This window comes from Dinoponera quadriceps, unplaced genomic scaffold (genome assembly GCF_001313825.1).
Source record: "Dinoponera quadriceps isolate SergipeBrazil2010 unplaced genomic scaffold, ASM131382v1 scaffold2414, whole genome shotgun sequence".
NCBI classification, from domain to species: domain Eukaryota; kingdom Metazoa; phylum Arthropoda; class Insecta; order Hymenoptera; family Formicidae; genus Dinoponera; species Dinoponera quadriceps.
The window spans coordinates 158,113-177,845 of NW_014556444.1; the positions used below are offsets into that span (position 1 = coordinate 158,113).

At 44.5% G+C, this 19,733-nt stretch overlaps 1 pseudogene; it reads right to left on the reverse strand.

Annotated features, from left to right (window-relative positions):
- Positions 1-312: 312 nt before the first annotated feature.
- The window catches only part of LOC106747407, a 256,552-nt pseudogene continuing 237,131 nt past the window's right edge, over positions 313-19,733 (reverse strand).

The window sequence follows — 19,733 nt, forward strand, 5'->3', positions numbered from 1 at the left end:
GGTATTGCCGTTATTTGCGTTTGGATCTCTTTTTCATTTACAACGGTCACGATGACCGAGCAGCCGAGTACGGAATGATACGACGACGACGATAACGACGACGACGACCCACTACCTCATCATCGTTCTCGACCGGCTCGCTTTTCCTCAGCTCGAGAACGAACGGAACGGGATCCCGCACAAAGGGTCACGCGCGCCGTATCTCGCTCTGTTTCGCGTTGCCGCGTATAATATTCGACGAGCGGTATCTCGTCGACAGGCGCGGGATTACGAGCGTCCCGGCCGCGATACGTAATACGATTTGCGGTGTATTCGCCGCACAAAAGATTACCGCGGCGAGTTCCAACGAGCCGTGTACACGGGGATCCTTGGTGAGCGCCGGTAATACTTCCGCTGCCTAATGCGGAAGAAGGGCCCTTTCAACAGAAAGCAGTCTGCAGGTACTCAGGGCTTATTGCTCTCGGCACTATCTCGGTTTGCTGTACGCCACGTAATAAAGTCATTCGGAACGTGCACGGACACGCGGTGGCCGCGAGCTTCGTAACCCTTGGATCGCGCGCAACGAGTCGAATCATTGCGCGAAATGTAGCGACGTCATTCGCCGTCGACGCGATTTTCCTCCAGCCATCGATCGGTTCAACTTCAAGTATTCGTTTTGTACAATACATCGGTATCAAGAAAAAGAGAAGCGCGTTGACACCTTCCACAAACGATATCTAAAATCGGACAGTATTTATTCCTTCGTCGATGCTCCATGAAAGCTTCTGTGTCGCTCGACACTTTCATTCGATTGTGTACACGGGAAAAAATGAATATCAATTCAAGGCTCATGCAGTGAAAAGAGATTTGTTGAATTAACGTGACAGCGAATAAATCAAATGCCTTTTGGTCGAACAGAGTTTCCGGCTCATATAATGGAACTTGGTTCATAAGAATCAGAGATTCCATTTCCTTCAAACGAAACGCGCTTAGTTCGTTCATTGTCACGTTAATTCCACCAATCTTCCTCCCCCATGCATATTCTCATACATAATCAAGAATATATAATCTTATATGAAGAAAAAACTTGATCCTATATGAAGAAATTCTATACAGTTCCACTAAAAATATCGTATTCTTCGTTATTCAAGAATAATTTTTACGGAATTTTTACGAAAAATATTGGATAGAAAGAACGATATCTTCAAATTGATATTATTTTTAATTTCAACAGATATCGTTCTTCTTCTCCGATATTTTTCCCTCTCAATCCATAAAAATTATTCTTAAATAACATGAATATATTTTTAACGAAACTATATAAAATTTCGTCACGCAAGAGCAAGTTTTATCTTTGTACAAGATTATACTGAGAATATATGTATCAAACGATACGGTTGTTTTATTTTCTTGTACGTGTCGCACTTACCTGTGAGTGATTCCAGAGCTTCGGCTTGGGGCTCGATCTCGCGTTATTGGCCGCATTCCCGTTCCCCGAGCTGTTGGAAATGGTGCCGGGTGAAGCGATGGATTTGACGGACGGCTTTTGTGTCTTTTGCAACTGCGAGGCGACCGCTATTGTGGTACCGGTTCGTTGTTGTTGCGGCTGCTGCTGTTGTTGCTGCTGCTGCGGCTGCTGCTGCGTGGTAGGTTGTTGCTGCTGCTGTTGTGTTTGCTGCATGATCTGTTGTATAAGCTCCAACTGCTGTTTAGTGAGACCATCGTTGCTGGCACCGGGAGACGTGACTCTCTGTGAACAGAAATATAAATAGATCTAAATCGTCTGTACTCGTAAAACTTTTAGTATACATACACACATGTAATCACCAGTATATTATTAGAATATTATTTCTCATCATCAATTATTCCTCGAGCTTCCTATATTTAATTTCGTCTACTCGTTCTTTTCGCTATCGAACTATTTTCATATCTAATCGTCATTTCTATTACCGCGGAAATTTTGGTTTATCCGGCGTAGAAGGCTAATGTGAATCAACGCACCGTTTATGTTGAAGAGCCGAAGGCGTGATTGTGCTGCTATTCGATCGAATTTAACCGCAGTCGGTGGATTCAGTCCGGTCGTGATCGGTCGCGAGCGTGGCCACAGACCATAATCGATCAGGCCTTAATAGAGCATAACGTAGCCTTAGTGTCTGAGCCGGGCTCGCGACAATAGTTAAACCTATCGAATTTAATAATTTACCGGTTGCCGATGTGAAATTACGAGCGCGCCGTGACGCCGCAATCTCGACATCCATTAAAACGAGCGCCAACTATAATTCGGCCCGTAAACGCGCCGCAATAAACCGTAAATATATCGCGCCTCCGATGTGTGTATTCGTCAACCGGCGTGCGACTACAATTACGCGCACACGTGCACGTGACGTGGTGGCCTGCGTGGGTTAATCTGTCTTTGTGTGCCCCGTTAAAGCGCTCGCCGTACACAAGCGCGCCGAACGTATCATCAAACGCTTATAGGCGGTATTTCGACGCGGGGATGGAAATATCGCGTCATCGACATGCCTCGGAAGAAACTCGTCTTTGTTCCAGATGCCCTTTCCCACCTCCCACCCCCTCAGACCAAGCGAATAACGAGTCAATTAACGCGTTAAACGACGCAGGGTCACCGGTGATCGGTATTATAATATTACCGCGTGTTTTGTTAAATTGCGTATAAAATATAATTAATTGCATTTACAAAATAGGCTGTACGGCTAATAAAGAGCCAATGAAACGAGGTAAGAGATATATGTATCCTGAATTATATTTATTTGCTGTACCTTTTTAGTAATTTAATCATCAACTACGTTTGTATGATTAGTGGAAATCAATGCGGCAGTAAACGCGTTAATTGAACGACGCGCGTAATCGATTCGTCGACGCGTGCGGTCAAGGTTTCTCAAGTGAACGTAAAAACATGGTAACGAACTCGCGTCGATGAATTCCAGAACGCGACGTTTTCCAAGACAAGATTTCGTATAGAGGAAAAGCACCAAGATCGACATGCCATTTTGTTTTGGGCTTTAATAATCCTATTGACGGTGTAGAATTAAAATTTATATGCATAGATACAAAGCGACATTTTTCTACCAATATATATATATATATATATATATATATATATATATATATATATATTGTAGTATGTATGATTATACATGTATTGTTTCGCAAATGATTACTTTTTGAGAAGTTAGAAAAATGACGCTTCGAAACCTATCTACTAGGAAATTGTTAAAAAATGAAATAAAGCGTTAAAATTATATTATTTTATATATTTATTATAGAAGAAGGCGCTGGACCTATTTTACCTCGGACCACCAGAATTCTTATTTATGTCGATAAATGCAATGAACTATTACATTAGCTAAGCGAGGAATCACTAGATAGTACTGAAATCTACAGAGATCCAAAGTAAAATAGGCCTAAAGTACAGCACCTACCTTACATGTATCTTTAATCTTACATATATTTTATCTTGAAGGAAGTAATCACTTGACTTTTTTTCGATCATAAATAAACGAACAAGAAAAATAAAGGAAGGTCAGTCACCGGTAGCTTCGACTATATTCTGTGAGACGATAATTCACAGAAAAGTTAAGATATGTCGGTTTAAAAATCAATAAAACTAAAAATGTCGGCTTCATAGAACAATTTAACCCTGATCTTTATTGCATGGATAGAGGATAAAGATCTACACAAGAAATAAAGTGTCTTAAAAAGTTGAAACACTAAACACTAAAGTAACATTGTAATATTTACGTAACTAAAGTAATATTTAAAAAGTTGAAAACTAACACTAAAGTAATATTGTCCAATAAATTACTTGTCGTTAATCTGTTACTTAAAAATTGCCAAGAAAATAGCTCGAGAAAAACTTCAGCATATCGAAAAAACAACAAACGCTAATAACGTAACGAAATGCGCTTACAAAAAGAAAATGCCACTTCACTTGCTCAAGTTTTCAGAAGTTCAACTTCATCTGCTGCACACAGTAGACGAACTGTTGGACAAAGTTCACGTATTGCTCGCATATTGTTCGGCAAAGTTTGACAAAGTTACAGATGAGAAACATGAGTACGCCGACTTTCCATATCTATAGTCAGTATTTCCTCTACGATATCCTCTCTTCTGCCACGTTTTCGAGATCAAGGCGGAGGTGAAAAGCAACAGTCGTCGAGTCATTTTCGCGGATCACGGACGAGAGAGATTTCGCGGATCTCACGCTTTCTCTCTCCTGTACACGCACACACGCTCGTTTCGTACACGCGAACGCGGGATGTACAAACGCGGAAATACCCGCGTGCGGGATCAACGCTCGCACCTGCATGCTCGCATGCATTGCATGCATAGCGCTGCACTTTGTTTTACAGTCCGGCAATCACGCGGCGCGGTGCGTTTTACCCGCGTCGTTTCGAGTGTTATTGCCAATTTTTCGATCCGATTCGCCCTTCTCGAGTCGCGCACGGGAATTGACGTATATGCGCGCACAGGAATTTCGGATGCGGGCGATACGGCGGATTCCAATTCGGATTCACGATTTTCGGGGACGACGCGCCGATATCGCGATGCCGCGCAGCGGTCGCGACCGATTTTTTTTACCCCCGTTTGCCCGGGAATGCGAAATGCGGGTGGTAACAAAGGGACCGCGGACGTTCGTGATTTTTAATTAGGAGCCCACTCCCAGCGGAGCCAACAAGCCGGACATCGCAGTTATTGTTCTCCCTCTTTCCCCTCCCTCACTCTGCTGGGTTACAGCATTTTTTCCACATTTTCTCGACGCGAGTGTATGCGGCACCACCAGTCCGTCCAGGGAATCTGTAATTTTTTCAGTCAACGGAAATAAAGTGTCTTCTGCGACTCGCTTGTAAAATGTTCGAAATTCTCTTTTCTTACTTTTATACTCCCTTTCAGATTTTATTCACACTTATAATATTTATTTTGCAAAAGGGATATAGTATTTCCAATAAATAAATAAAAATAAATAAATTTCACAAATTGTAAAATGCCACCTCCGTGAAAGTTGGCGTATCCTCGTTAAATATTTAGAACCGGAGACCGGGAGAGGTTCAGTAACTTTTCAGAATTTCGATGTTAATATTTTTCAGACAACTAATTGTTGTGATTGATTAAATAACAATAATAATGATAACCTTACTCTAGGTTTACTCTAGGTTTTATATTACGAAAGATCTTGTAATCTGTATAATTTTGTCCGTAATAACCAATATATGAATATAGAGTATCTGTACGACCGTGCTCTGGTACCGAAGTAGGCCCGAAAGCAGCCCGGGGCGTTAGCATTATGTGCAATAAATATGATTACGCACATTAGAGGAATGTATATACGTTTAAAGTTGTGAAGAATTATTTATAACATATGAAGGATTATTTATAACATAATGAAAGATTATTTATTATATTTTCAGTAGTCGGAATATAGTGAAATTTTAATTTTTAATTACACTTTAATTTAAATTACACTTTAATTAGTATCATTATACTAAATATAATGTAACATATATTTGTTTTATAAATGACTAAAATATATATGTCAATTCGGAGATCAGGTACAAGTTTTCAAGTAATTGAAAAAATCGACAAAAACAGGACTGTATAACACAAATATAACACAAATTTATTTATACTTTTAAAAACAAAATAAAACTTCCAAAAATAACGAACCCCCTTCCCCCTTCAATTAATCGCGATTTACTGGTCGCTCGTTCAGTGGTGCGTATTATTCGTGCGTGGAGACTCGTAATTAATAATTTGGAAATTAGAGTCGTGGACTAATCGATGAGCGACTTCAATGGTCATCATCGGCGAGTCACCGACGTGGTACGCCCGCTGAAACCGTGGATTGCGGCACAAAGGAATTTATTCTGTTTGTGTGCTTATTTCGTTTACTTGGCGCGATGAGAGAGAGAGAGAGAGAGAGAGAGAGAGAGAAAGAGAGCAGGCCGGCCGGACAGCCGGACGCGCGGCGCGCACGAAATAATTGCGTCGCGAGGGGAACCACTAATCAGTTTTACTCGCTGATATGACGATTGCATGTACGGCCGCGACGCTCGCGAGAGTGCGTTTCCGGACGGGTCGGACGCAGTGCGCGAATTGAACCGTCGATTAAAATTGGATTTGTTAATTACTGCAGGGAACGCGGTGGCAGCGAACGGCGGCCGCGATCCGGCTCATACCTTATTAAACCTTCATTTCATAATTCCCACGCTGACATTTGTCATCGTTGTAATCAGCGGACGAGCCGTCTCCTGGACGAATAGCGGAAGCGCACCTTCGTTCCATCGCGGGCCCTTCTAGGGTTTCGCGCGGAAGAAAGAATAAAGGAGCGCGAATTTCGCAATATCCCTCCTGCTCGCTTCTGGCCCCCGCCTCCTGTCGTATCTATCGACGCGGGGTGTAATTTCCCGTCAATATTTAGCGAATCGTTTGGCTCCATCGCCGTTAGAATCTCGCAAATACGGAATGAGCGCGTTCGCAAACATTCGATGCCGGGGGCGACGGGTTTGTAAATATCCGCGCAAGCAATGCCGGCCATCGATATAATATGCGGGAATGTTTCCGCTTTATTCATGAGAGTTCGAGGATATTAATCCGATATCATGTTTTTCAGTGCGCGCGCACACGCTTTCGGCGTTCGGTTCTTCAATTTGTTGTCTCGTATATCTCGCGCAAAATGTTCGCCCCGTGTCAATAATACGGCGCGTTACTCGCGTAATTATAGAAACACGCTTATTACACAAGAGCATTACGGTAATTGACGCGGGTATTTATTAAAATATGCACTCTAACCGTAAATATTTATTTTCATTTGCGTATATCAGCCGGCCGCGCATTGCAAAGCACGTAATCGGCTTCGCGGATGCACTATTGCGTTTTACTCGCGTATTTTCTCGACGTGCGCTTCGCGCTTTTCCAACTGGCGATGGCCCATCCATCTTAAATTACGATATCCGTAACATTCGTGTCGGAATAACGAAAGGACTTAAACGAGAAAAGGGAATCGTGCGCCAAAACACGGTAATGTTACGGATCTCCGTCACCAAAGCGTTTGCCGCGCTACGTTGGCACGAGAAATTCGAGGACACCTCAAACATTCGCTTAGAGAGAGATTCGCTTAGAGAGATTCGATTAGAGAGAGTGAGATAGAGTTAGAAATAGAGATAGACAATTAGAGAGAGAGAGAGAGAGAGAGAGAGAGATAAATATATAGACAGAGATATATAGATAAATAGGTAGGTAGATAATTTTATTAAGCGCTCTGAGAGATACTTCACTCAAGCGCAATAATAATGAAAAAATAAATAAAAGTAATAAGAAATACAGCAATAAATGTGTAAACACAGCTTTAAACACGCCCTAATACTAGCACCTCTCCGATCAATAATATCTTTAGCAATGTTACCGTAAAATTCCCTAGGCGATGCATATTACATACGCATACGTATACATACACTGAAAAAAAATCGTTATGCTCAAATAAATATTTGCTAAGAAGTATTGGAGTATATTTTATATTTGGTGTTTATTTTATTTTGATTAAATAAATATTACTTGAATGTAGCACTTTTTTTCTTCTATTGTGCTACATTCAAATAATATTTACTTAATCAAAATAAAATAAGCAACTTCAATATTCCTTAGCAAATATTTACTTAAACATGGTAATTTTTTTTTCAGTATAACATAACCGGTAAATTCTGTTCTAAAAATGTATCGATACTATTAAAAGACCGTTTGTAGGGAAGACCGGGGCTAATGGATTAAAAGGGTAAGTTGGCTAATCGATTATTTCTGCCATTTTCTAATAGATTACAGAATCGAGCAAGCAGAGATTTCAAACATGGTTCAAAGATGAAATGCTCGATTATGTAACCAGTTAGAAAACAACAGAAATAATTAATTAGCCAACTTACCCGTTTAGCCAACTAGCTCCGACCTCCTCTATATTTCAGTTCAACAAATCGTGTGTAATTCAATGAGCAAATCAAGTGCCGCCCTAGTGCACTCTTGTACACGGAAAAAAAGAATTAGCTCCCACAATGCGATGAAAAATGGATTTATTTTGATAGTCCCAAACGTAGGAAATCATGGGTGTGACCTCGGCCAGCCATCCACTTCAACGCCGAAGAGGAATATTCATGGGCATAAGACCTTGCTCTGCATTTGGTGGGACCAGGACGGTATGCTGTATTACGAGCTCTTGCGTCCAAATGAAAGCGTTACAGCTGATCACTACCAATAGCAATTATGCCGATTGAGTGACGAGTTGATGCAAAAAAGACCATCCGTAGCCAACAATCGACGCAAAGTCATTTTCTTGCATGATAACGTTTGACCGCATGTTGCGAAAAGCACGAAGCAGACATTTCTACAGCTTAAATGGGAAGTCCTCCCGCATCCAGCGTATTCTCCAGACAATGCCCTCCTTCGGATTACCATCTCTTCCGGTCGATGCAACACGCACGTACGGACACACACTTCTCCAGTTACGAAGAAGTCCAAAAATGGGTGGAGAATGGATCGCCTCGAAAGGGACATCGCGTTCTACCGTCGTAGGATTGCCCTGTTGCCGGAAAGATGGAAAAAAATAGTAGAAAATGGAGGAAATTACTTTGATTAAGGTATTCATTCATCTTCCCTTCGAAACAAATCAATTTCGGAGACGAAAAAACGGCAGGTATTAAGTTTACCACCTGATATTTCAAGATCGCTGTAATCGGGCGTTAATCTCTTCCTCGAGATGTTTGTAAATGCTACAGAACAAGGCTAATATTCATAGTCAGATCTTATATTTAAGACCGTCTTAAGTTCACCTTCGGATGCTTCGTAGCTAATGAAATGAGCCATACAGCATCTGAAGGTGAACTTAAGTCGGTCTTATATATAAAATTCGACTACGAATACCAGCCTAAATGCGAAGATACCAAAGAAATAATCAATTATCCTCGCAACAGCATAGGCAACTGATGTTTACACGCCTTCAATCGATGCAATATACCATTAATTCACTTGGTGATTTTTAAGAGAGATAGGGAGAGAGAGAGAGATAAAAATCCGAATGCTGTCTTCGTGACAAAACTATCGGTATCGCGTTCGCGTAACGTATTCGTCATGTTCCTACGAGACCACAGCCGAAAGCTTCCTCTGGCAGATCATCCGGCTCCCCGATGGCACGCTTATCATACGCGTCTCTCGTGTCAGCGATCGCCATTTGTACGCATACAAAACGCGCGCGTTCCCCGCAAGCGTATCGTGCATTTGTCAGCCGCGAGTCCGCGCGAGCGACCGTCGGTTCTCCAGAGCGCGTCCGCGAAACTTCGCCTTTATCTCTCGGCGTGTATTCGCCTGTCTGACAAATCGTCCCTCGCAACAGAGGGAGGAGGACACAGGAGGAGGAGAGGACCACGCTGAGCTTTCCATCCTCTCAGGTCTCCTCCTCTTCTTCCCGCCCTTCTTCTTCACGCGATCTTCCTTCGACCCTGACGAGCGAATGAACACGCGTCCGCGGCATTCTCGCGCGATCCTCACGCAAGGATCGCATTATCTTCCCCTCGTAAGTCCTGACCCTCTTGTTCATCATCGCTCTCGTGCGACCCACTTTCGTTCTCTTCGCATGGTGGAGAAGCGGAACCGCGTCGTTGCTGTTATTTGTGCACCGATGCACCCCTTTCACGCGGTTTTCACGGTCGAACGCAGACGGCTGATACGTTAATCAGGGTCGAATCAATGGAAAGCAACGAGGAAGTTCCAAGTTTCCAAACTGCCGACCGTAAGGACAGACGCAGCGGAATAATCTCTCTTGGAAATAGTCGACAACTCTCGCGCATACGTACGTTGTTCTAATCTGCCGTTTTTACTGGAGCGCGTACGAGACAAGGGGAATTCGTGCTGAAATTAACGTGGAGATTACGCGCACGTCGCTTCGGCTCCCTTCTCTTTCGCTGTTTCTTCCTCTACCTTTAAACAAGGGCAAATACGCGGAAATACGTACCCTTCGTGAGAGCTGAGAGAAAGATATACCCCGATACTGCACTGCATGATTTATAACCGGCGTGCGTCCGTTGTAGACTCGCTCAAAAACTTCATCCATCATAAATGTTTGACGAACCGATAAAAAAAGAAAAGAGAGAGAGAGAGAGAGAGAGAGAGAAGAAGCGAAGAATTAATCGGGATTTATAATTGCGAGCTTTCTCCGGGAATGAATAATAAAAAGAGCGGAGCGCAGCCCCGGGAGATGCCTTTCCTTATCGATATTTTATTAGCGCACGAGCCACTCTCACGCTGATCCATGTAGCGTGCCTCGCTTTTATGAGCCTTTCACACCTGTTACCGCCGGCCGTGTATGTGATTCACGCACAATGCGGAATATGCGGACGCGCCGAAGGAATTTTTTCGCGCTCGTATAACGACTTTTTACCGTGCCGCGATAGTATGACGGGACGTGGGCGCGCGTAATATACAGAGTGCGAAACCTATTCGCCAGTAGCCTTCTCTCTCCCTCTCTCTATTTACTTATCTCCTGAGTCGAAATTTTGGCCTTATGTTAAACCTTTGATTCTACAACACGGTAGAAGTTAAGATAGCAAAATAGATTCAAAGTTTCAACTTTAATTACATAATTATATCCCTACTTGCACCCTGATGATGCCTTAAATTTTCATTTTCGCCAATTTAGCATCAAAATAGACTGTTGAACGTATAATGAGAGAAAATTTAGTTATTCTCGGTGCTAACTATACCTTTCTTATAATTTCAACAACAAAAATAGTAATAATAGCACGCATATAAGGTTATTATCACTATAATAACACTTACTAAATTGGTTTCTCTGACTATAATTCTTTTGTTACGATAATTATAATTACAAATACTGAATAATTGTTCGCAATGTAGTATTAAGATTCAATATGTAGAATTAAAAATTCAAAAGAGAAGTTAAAAAATGTCAGTACCGTCAAAGTAGATTTCTATTAGTCTATGGGTCGTCTAAGTAGGCGCGAACTATCCTTAAGGGCGTTAAAATAACATCCAAATTTCGATTCGAGCTATCTCGAACTATCTCCCTTCGTAACCCGCGTCGCCGCCGCGACTGAATAATAAACAATATAATTGTGCGCGAAAGCGAGATTCGGCGCGAGGCCGCGAGATCGAAGGGCTACATCGGCGAAACGGGAAATGGAAGCACAAAAATACGCTCGACCCGGAAAACACGCGGCGCCGCGCGCTGGTCTGGGAAATTAGAATATAAACGAGGAAACGCTGAAAAAATATACGTGCAAAACGAATTCGTTTTGACGCGGGGGGAGGGGGGAGGGATGGGGGAGGATGTAAGTAACGCGATATGTAACGAAATTCGAGATATAAATCACCGAATACGCGGAGAAAAATATGCACTATACAGGCGCACGAATAGAGCGTGAAATAAATACGCGCGCACGATGTATTGGCAGGATACGGGCCGTATTGACAGACGAGATTATAGTAGAGACGCAGTCAAAACAAATTACAAACTTTTTATCGACGAGATGAAAAGAGAGAGAGAGAGAGAGAGAGAGAGAGAGAGAGAGAGAGAGAGAGAGAGAGAGAGAGAGGGGGGGGATAAAGACACACTCCGTGTGTTATAAAATAATTACGTTAGAATGCGAGGTCCCCGATATATCGATGTCCGATACCCGGCCGCGATTCCAGCGTAATTTTAATTGCCCATTTCCATCTGGCGCTGTAATAAAAATATATGCGCGCATGGATGTTGCACTGTGCCTCGTTACCGATATTAATTACTATTTTCAGATATTATAAGAATTTTCGATCGTCCATTGTCCCTTCTCTCTCTCTCTCTCTCTCTCTTTCTCTCTCCCTATCTGTCTATCTCTTTATTAACGTAAATTACCCGGCCCGATATATACGGTCTCACGCAAAAGCTCAGCGAAGAAAAGGTAAATCGTCTAAATAACCTTGACGTCGTTCCCCGCGCATTCTTGCGAGAAACGAAGATCTCTAAATACGACCGTTACGTCGTGCAGCGTGCCGTCTCGTAAAATCGCTTTCGCATAATAAAATATTCGTCGAGTCGCGAGAGCAAACTCGAGGGAGAGGGGGACGATAACGAAGCGAGAGGAGGGGTAAGGTGGTAGGTAGGTAGGTAGGTAGATAGGTAAGAAGGAAGGAAGGAAGGAAGGCGGAAAAGGTCGTAGCCCTTCTCGTCCTTCTCGGAATTAAATTAATTAAGCCAGATTATCTCGGCGGATGTAAAAAACTTCAATACGGCGGACGTAGCCGGGCAACTTTTCCAGCTCCGCCGTCGACGATGAAGACGCGACGGGTCGGGACAGACGGGAGGAAGAAAGGCGGAAGAAGAAGAAGAAGAACGAGCTCTCGTACTTTTAATTCGCTTAGGCGGCCCGTGACCGCTTTAAGGCCGAGGAGAAGCGGCCTTATTACGGCGCGAAGGCAGGTGTTAAGATCTCCCCGCGCTCACATGTTTGCGTCGCCGGCCGTCAATTTTCATTCCAAAGTTTTTCCGTCTCCAGTCGGGAGGACGCGTGATCTCCCTTCGCGAGAGTCACCCTCTCGCTACTGTATCTTCTACCCTCGTCGGGGAGGGTCCTGGAACTCTCTCTCTCTCTCTCTCTTTCTCTCTAATTCTCGCGCTCCTCAACCACGTCGACGACGACGAGGAGGAGCTCCCACTTTCTCCCGAGACGACGTACTTCGAGATAACTTTTCTCGCTCCTCGTTTGCCGGCGAGTTTTCGCGGTGCGGCGATCTTACGGCGCTTTAAGGAGCGAGAGCAACGCGGAGATTCGCAATAGCGATATTTTGTTTCGGTTTGATGCCGGGGAAAATATGTAGATAAGCTACGGGGGAGGAAGCGGAGGGGTTAACTCCGCTAACGTTCGTATCGCGTCTCCTTCACGGCGGCTAAATTATCGCGCTTTTATCTCCGGAGTTTGAAAAAAAATATCCCAACTCGTTTTCCAGACAAGGATTAAGTAGCCGGCGCTGTAAGATATAATCGGCCTTACGCTTCATTTTATCTTGTTGCCTAAAAAGCGGCAAAGGAAGAGAGAGAGAGAAGGGGGGGAGGATCGGTGCCTGTGTTGGAGCTCGCCAAATATTTTACAAGAGCTCTACCGAGCAACATCAGCGACGTAATCGGAAATAACTCGAGTCGCCTGCCGGTTTATCTTGCGAACTTTCAAAGAGTGCTGCAAGCGTTCGAGATGCTCGAGGATTTCAACATGCCGTCGTCGTCATGCGTTTAATTAATACTCGGTTTATCGACTTCGTGCCAACGCGCCGTCGTGTCGTTACACAAATCCTTACGAAATCCCGTCGTCTCCGGCGAGATCCTGCGGCTGCACCGCGCTGTGCCGTGCTGTACAACGCAGCCCGGCGAAAGTTCGTTCGTTAGCTCGTTCGACGGAAGTTTTCCCGGTCTTGGATTTTCCCTCGCTCCCCCCCCCCCCCCNCCCCCCCCCCCCGTCATTGTCGTCGTTTTATTCCGCCGGCGGGTAAAACCGATCGAGAGGCGCGCCGACGATTTCGCCGTTTCATCAAGGCAAGAACTGACAGCTGAAAGGCTGCGGAGCACGCAGCTGCGGCGATCCAAATTGCCTAAATCAGGCTCGCGAGGCGTGCCGCGCGTGTACACGCGCGGCAACGGGACGTACCGACATTCGATCGACTGTCACGAGCCTAATTGCAATATCGTCCGCTCGTATCTCGGCATTCGAAGCTGGCATTAAAGCGGAATCCCATTTCGATCGACTACGTTGTGTGCGCATGTATCGAGAAACTCGAGTCTCCGCCGGTCTCGATATGACGAGAGAGCGTCAGGGAGGGGAGGGGCAGATGCGGCCGGCGCTCATGCAAGTTATCAGCTCGCGATGAACTGTGGATATATGCGAAATAAATTAATTGCGCAGCTCGCAGTTCGCGATCCGCCGTGTGCACGGGCGCACGCTCGGCCGGCGTCGGCTCTAACGAGAGGACAAGTGCGGATGTTTCGTTAATTAACGAGCAGTTTCCTCCTTCTTCTCTGCCGATGGAGGCGCACAAAGAGTGCCGACGAGACGGCAAAAAAGTAAGCCCGTCCTCCTCGCAAATCCGTCGCGTGGAGAAACCGGCGGAAACGATCGCGCGCCGATGGGATCGAGGCGACGAGAGGGGGGCCTAATGCTAAAACCGGAAAAAGCCCCATTGATCCGCGGAAGTTGGGCGCGAGTGAAAGAACGAAAATTTGAAAAGCAAATCCGCGCCGCCCGCGGTCTCTCGTGCGCATCAGCGTCGTTGTTCGCCGACGGACGGAATCCGAAAGTACGAAAACTCAATAAGGTCTCGATCCAGTTACGCATCGCGCGCCCGGTCGGTCGAACGCGCGTGGAGGGTATTTCTTTTCGCGAAACCGCACGACGAGAGAAGTTTTCTCTCCTTTCTTCTCTTCTCGCGGGGCAGCGCGATTTTCCAACTTCGCCCCCGCCGCCTCCGCTCGCCGCCTCGTCCCCGGGAGTTAATAAAATCATCGACCGCGGTATCGGGACCGACGGCGAGCGAAACTGCTCGCAACTGCGAAACTGATTCACGACGAACGCGTTGGCCCACGCGCGCGCGCGCTGCTCAACTTCGGAACACGATTAATGCTGAATCAATTAGCGACCCTGCACCACCGGCGAGCGATCTCATCTCGCTCGCTCGCGCGAGCGCGATCCAATCGAAAGATCGGGGACGCGTTTCCCTTCCATCCGTAACATATCGCCCGGGATTTTACCATCCCGATTTTCGATTCTCCTTAAGTCCATTTACGATAGCCACAAGAGTCTACAATGAGATATAAGTGGTAAACTAATTGGCCAACCACGGTTATTCTTGGACCATAACTTTTTTAGTTGTGTCCCGATTTTTTGAAGATCGATATCCTGTAATTGGCTGATCAAGAGTTGGCCATCCTAGCGTGGAAGGTCGAAGCACGGAAGCTCCGGTGTGCGGCGGCTGATTTACAAGCGGCATAAGAAAGCTCGCCGACGGCCGGTCAATAGCGGCCCAGGTTATTCCTGGTAATTTTGAGCCGCGGGATCGAATGCGCATCTCTGAAGTTGATTAAACTCTGTTATCGAAAGAAATATTCGCGCGCCGATTATACGGCCGCTCCGACTAAGTGACAGCTGCGGGTACTCTCTGTTCTGTGTGGGTGTATATATATGGCGGTTTAATAAAACACGCGCAAAGTATACGTTAACTTGGTTACGCCGTACAGGCGGCTTCGTTGATTTAACGAACTGCAGCCGTACGAAACGAGTCTGGCGGTGACGAGACGAGTCTCTTCGTTTCGCCGGCGAAAAAAGGAAAGTTCTCGGTCGGCGAACACGCCGAACATGTATGATGGGGTCGGATCCGCCCCCGCGCTCTCTCGCGCTCGCATGTGGCTCGATGCAATTTCGTCCCGGAAGATGAAAAATACGAGAGACACGAGGGCGGGATCAATTTCAGGGACGATCGATTTCCCCGCAATCGCGAGCTTCTTACTCTTTGACTTTCCGCTTGTCTCCGGATAGTCATCTCTTCATATTTATATATGTATAACAGTACTTTGTACTCTGGTAGAAATGTATGCAGTTTTTCTAGACATCCATTTAGTTAATGCATTCTCATTAATTGTAACAATATTGCGTATAAGAAATGGACAAGAACTTAATCGAGTTTTATTGAGAGGTATTTTTTAAAACTGTCCATTTCATGAGAAGCAAGCTTACTTACTAATCAAATGAATCATTTTTGTCCATTAATTGCTCTAGTTCAGTAAATAGGTTCAGATTTTGCGCATCTTTTATACGCAATAACTACGGGAAAAGCGTTACATCTTGATTGGAATTCGAAATAGTTTTACTTCTCAGTTATTAGACAGAAATTAATAAATTGTCCAATAACTGCTAAAAAATGCATGAAATTTCTACCATTATTAGATATTAGGGATTCTATCATTATTAGGTATTAGGAATAGTACTATTCGACGAAGTTCCGAATGTTCGAATTTTTACACTTCAAAATTTCATTATTCGAATACAACGTGTCGGAGGTTCCAGAATTCGAAGCTTCGAATATAACCTCTAATCCTATTTTTCATATTTATATAATATGTAAGAGTAGTCATTTGTATATTTGAGGAGAAGATTTAAATATAACATGCATAAAGACGATGCAATTATAATGATGGAGGATGACGATCCAAATAAAACGACGAGGAATGGCTCCCTGCGCTAATTTAAATACGATAAGTATCCACGTGGATATCGCGCGGCGAGAAATTACTCCGGTCCGTGAGACTTTATGGATCATTCCGCAGAAAAAGAACGGCTAGCAGTGATGTGCCAGCCGTGGCGCGAAGGACATTAGCACGCGTATATATGTATGTGTGTGTGTGTGTGTGTGTGAACGTAGTCGTATAGTGACAAGTAGAAATATAATATATTACTCAGACGCGGCGCATCGAAATGGCACGTCCGGCCATCCAGCGGGTGATATTATATAATTTATAGAGCAGTACACACACCGGGGCGCGGTTTAGTTATAGTTTGTCGGGATAGAGCGGACCCTTTCCATTTCCTCACCCCCGTCCTCCCACCCGTCTTTTGTCGAAGGGATCGCGGAGACGTGTTTTACGCGAGAGTGCAGGTGTCCGCTCCCACGTAGACGCAAATCCAGAAGCGCATGCCGCGCTATACATCACAGCGTTTCTCAACTCGGCGTACCCGCCGATCAATACCGGCTTTCGTTGAATCTACGATAATCACTCGATACCGATAACGACAATACACCGCTAGCCACTATTCTTGGCCGACTATTGCGCCGCGAACACGCGCGCGTGGAAATATCATGTCGGCGAACACAGTCGAGGTTCGATCGCTAAGATCGTCAATACTTTTTCGACACGCGCGCGATACGATCCCCCACGTATTTTATCCGTTTCGCATTATTCACGTGTGCTCCACGTGGAAGATTCAAACGGCGTGTAACGATTTCTGATGCAGACCCGACGCAACATTGAGAAACGCTGCTCTGCGCACGACGCCGCAGAACGTTTTGTACATCTACGCGTTCCTCTCCTGCGCCCCGGGGTACGATCTACGCTCCGAGATTCAGATCTCCAATTAGCTGTATATCAAGTTGAAGGGTGAACGCTGAACACAATCATCCGATTCTGCTTCCCGCTAAATGCGTACATGTGTGTATGCGTGTGTGTATGCGTGTGCGCGTGCATAAAAGAAGCTTATCGTTGGGCGATGCATTTGGGACTGTCATCGGCGGGAATATGCTTTTATCAAGAGCTTGACTTAATTTGGGACGCTCCTACGCTAGCCATGAATACATTTATACTCGTGTAACGGGAGTAAAGTGAACTATTTATTAACGCGCGAGCACGTCGATCGAGATCCTCTTTCGAAAAAAAAAAAAAAAAAAAAAAACNATATGGGAGCGTTTCGACGGATAGAAGTGGTGGTTATTGACAAGCAGCGACCAAGCGAGCTTGTTAACAGTTTGCAATTTAAATGGCACTTGCGAGCGCGCACGTGACCGCATGGATTGGGTTTTAATTTCAACTCTATTTTATGTACGGCGCCTTTTTAATATACACTCGCCCCGTAAGTGCCCGTCACGACGTTCACCGTAATATTCATAATTCAGTTCCGAACCCGATACGTCAGGACGCTTTTATTCGCCTGCTAATTGTTACTACGTCCCACGGGGCCAGCGCGTGTAAACCGAGATTCCGATCTCCAATTAACCGTGCATCAATCGGATGCGCTCAATCGGATTTCTCGTGTCGGTATAGCAGTGCACACGGAAACCGAGCATACAGTCATCAAGAACGAGAATCGGAAACGGTGTCTCAGTTGACGGAGTCGGACGCCGATAAATGAGATTGTTCAGTGGATACGAGTTAATATTTAAAGCCAAAAGCCATGATCACAGCGAGTCGCCATTTTGGAGCCATCCAGATCAGAGCTCCTTAACTCTCAAGTGGCCCGTGAATAGATTTCAAGGGAGCTCCTGAACTTTAATTAAAACTTCTTATTTGAACCAACTTCTAATCGAAATTCAGCGTCGGCGAACTTAATAAATTCGTTTCTTAATGCTTAATAACTGTATCTCGATACAGAGGAAGGATGGATAATATGGAATACCACGATTTCTAGATTGTTAAGTATCGCAATTACTGCGGACGGAGCAGTGGAATTATTAGTTACTGGACACCTAATCTAACCTAATAATGGCACCCTAGTACGAGATTATATATAGTGTATATATGTTTAAAGTTAGATTTTCTGTGTCTTGCTACTTTCATTCAGGTAAGTTTTCAAACTTCGATTTAACAGTCAATCTATTTCGCAGATTTTTAGGCGCCTTTCGTTATATGTAAAACTAGGACACAGCTTTAATTTAGTTTATTCTGCAAATATGGTCATATGATGCACATTTTCATTGTGTACGATAAAAAAATAAAAATGGTAGTTTCAAGTATTGGAACAGTCTATATTGCCTGCCATTTTTTATAAATATTGCATATTATAGTCTATTGTCTCTTCCTTTCAGGATGCCAAAAAGCGTGTAGATGACGTCGTTAATATAGTCACAATAAAAATGTAATTATATATTATATTAATATATATATATATATTATAATAATCATATTCTATATAGACTATTCGCGCGATCGTTAACATTCATCGAAATACGAGAAATACTTTTATTGTGTGATAAACGAAGTATTCCGCTTTACCCGACCTATTCCATATTATCTCTCAAAAATCAACCTTCACAAAAATTAATATAACATTAAACTTATCATAGATAAACAAAATCCGTTAGAAACACGTTACAAAAAACACTCGACATTACAATTCAGTGAAAACTAATTTCAGTTATATTTAATAGTTTTCGATTTATCTTCGAAAAACTTTCGGATACTTGTATATAATACTCGTGCATCCTCTAACCGATTTTCGCAATAATCCTGTGCACTATTTTGATCTCGTGCATTGGAAATTTTTTTCTCGGTGGACGACTGCCGATAAGGGAGCCCCTGGTACAGAAAGCCGAGAACCCCGGCTCTGGATATATCATTTAAATATTCCTCGCGGCGACGCGCGCGGCTCGAGCGATCTTTCATTTCACGAACGAAATACTCTCTCTGTCCTTCATTAGCGCACAGTCGCGATACTTGGCGACGCGACACACGACGATGCATTCGCTCATGCACACACGAGTCCGAGGTATTAACCCTCACGTACACGAGAGAGCGGATCGCCGAGAGTGCCTCGTTTCAAAGCGAGATGCACACTCTGACGAGTCGAGATTTCGATCTCTAATTAGCTGTATATCAAATGAACGCGTTCAACCGAGTCCACTTGAACACGGAACGCCGCCGTGTCGCCGCGGGTCGCGCCGCGCATATGTGCATGTACGTCCCCCGGGTGCATACTTCGTCTCTGTTCCCGTCGGATCCTTCCATCGTTCGACATCGCCGGCGCAACTCGTCTCCATACCGCGCGCTGACTTTGATTTGTAACTTGCGCGCGTCGCGATCAACGTACGTACGAGCATGATGCTGCACTGATAACCGAGATCGCCGGATGATTAACAGAGGTAGAACGAATACACGACCGTGTGTGTAAAGCCCGGCCGAACATGGGGAGCACGATCATGCCTTCGGCGCTGCGGAAAGAAAATATAAT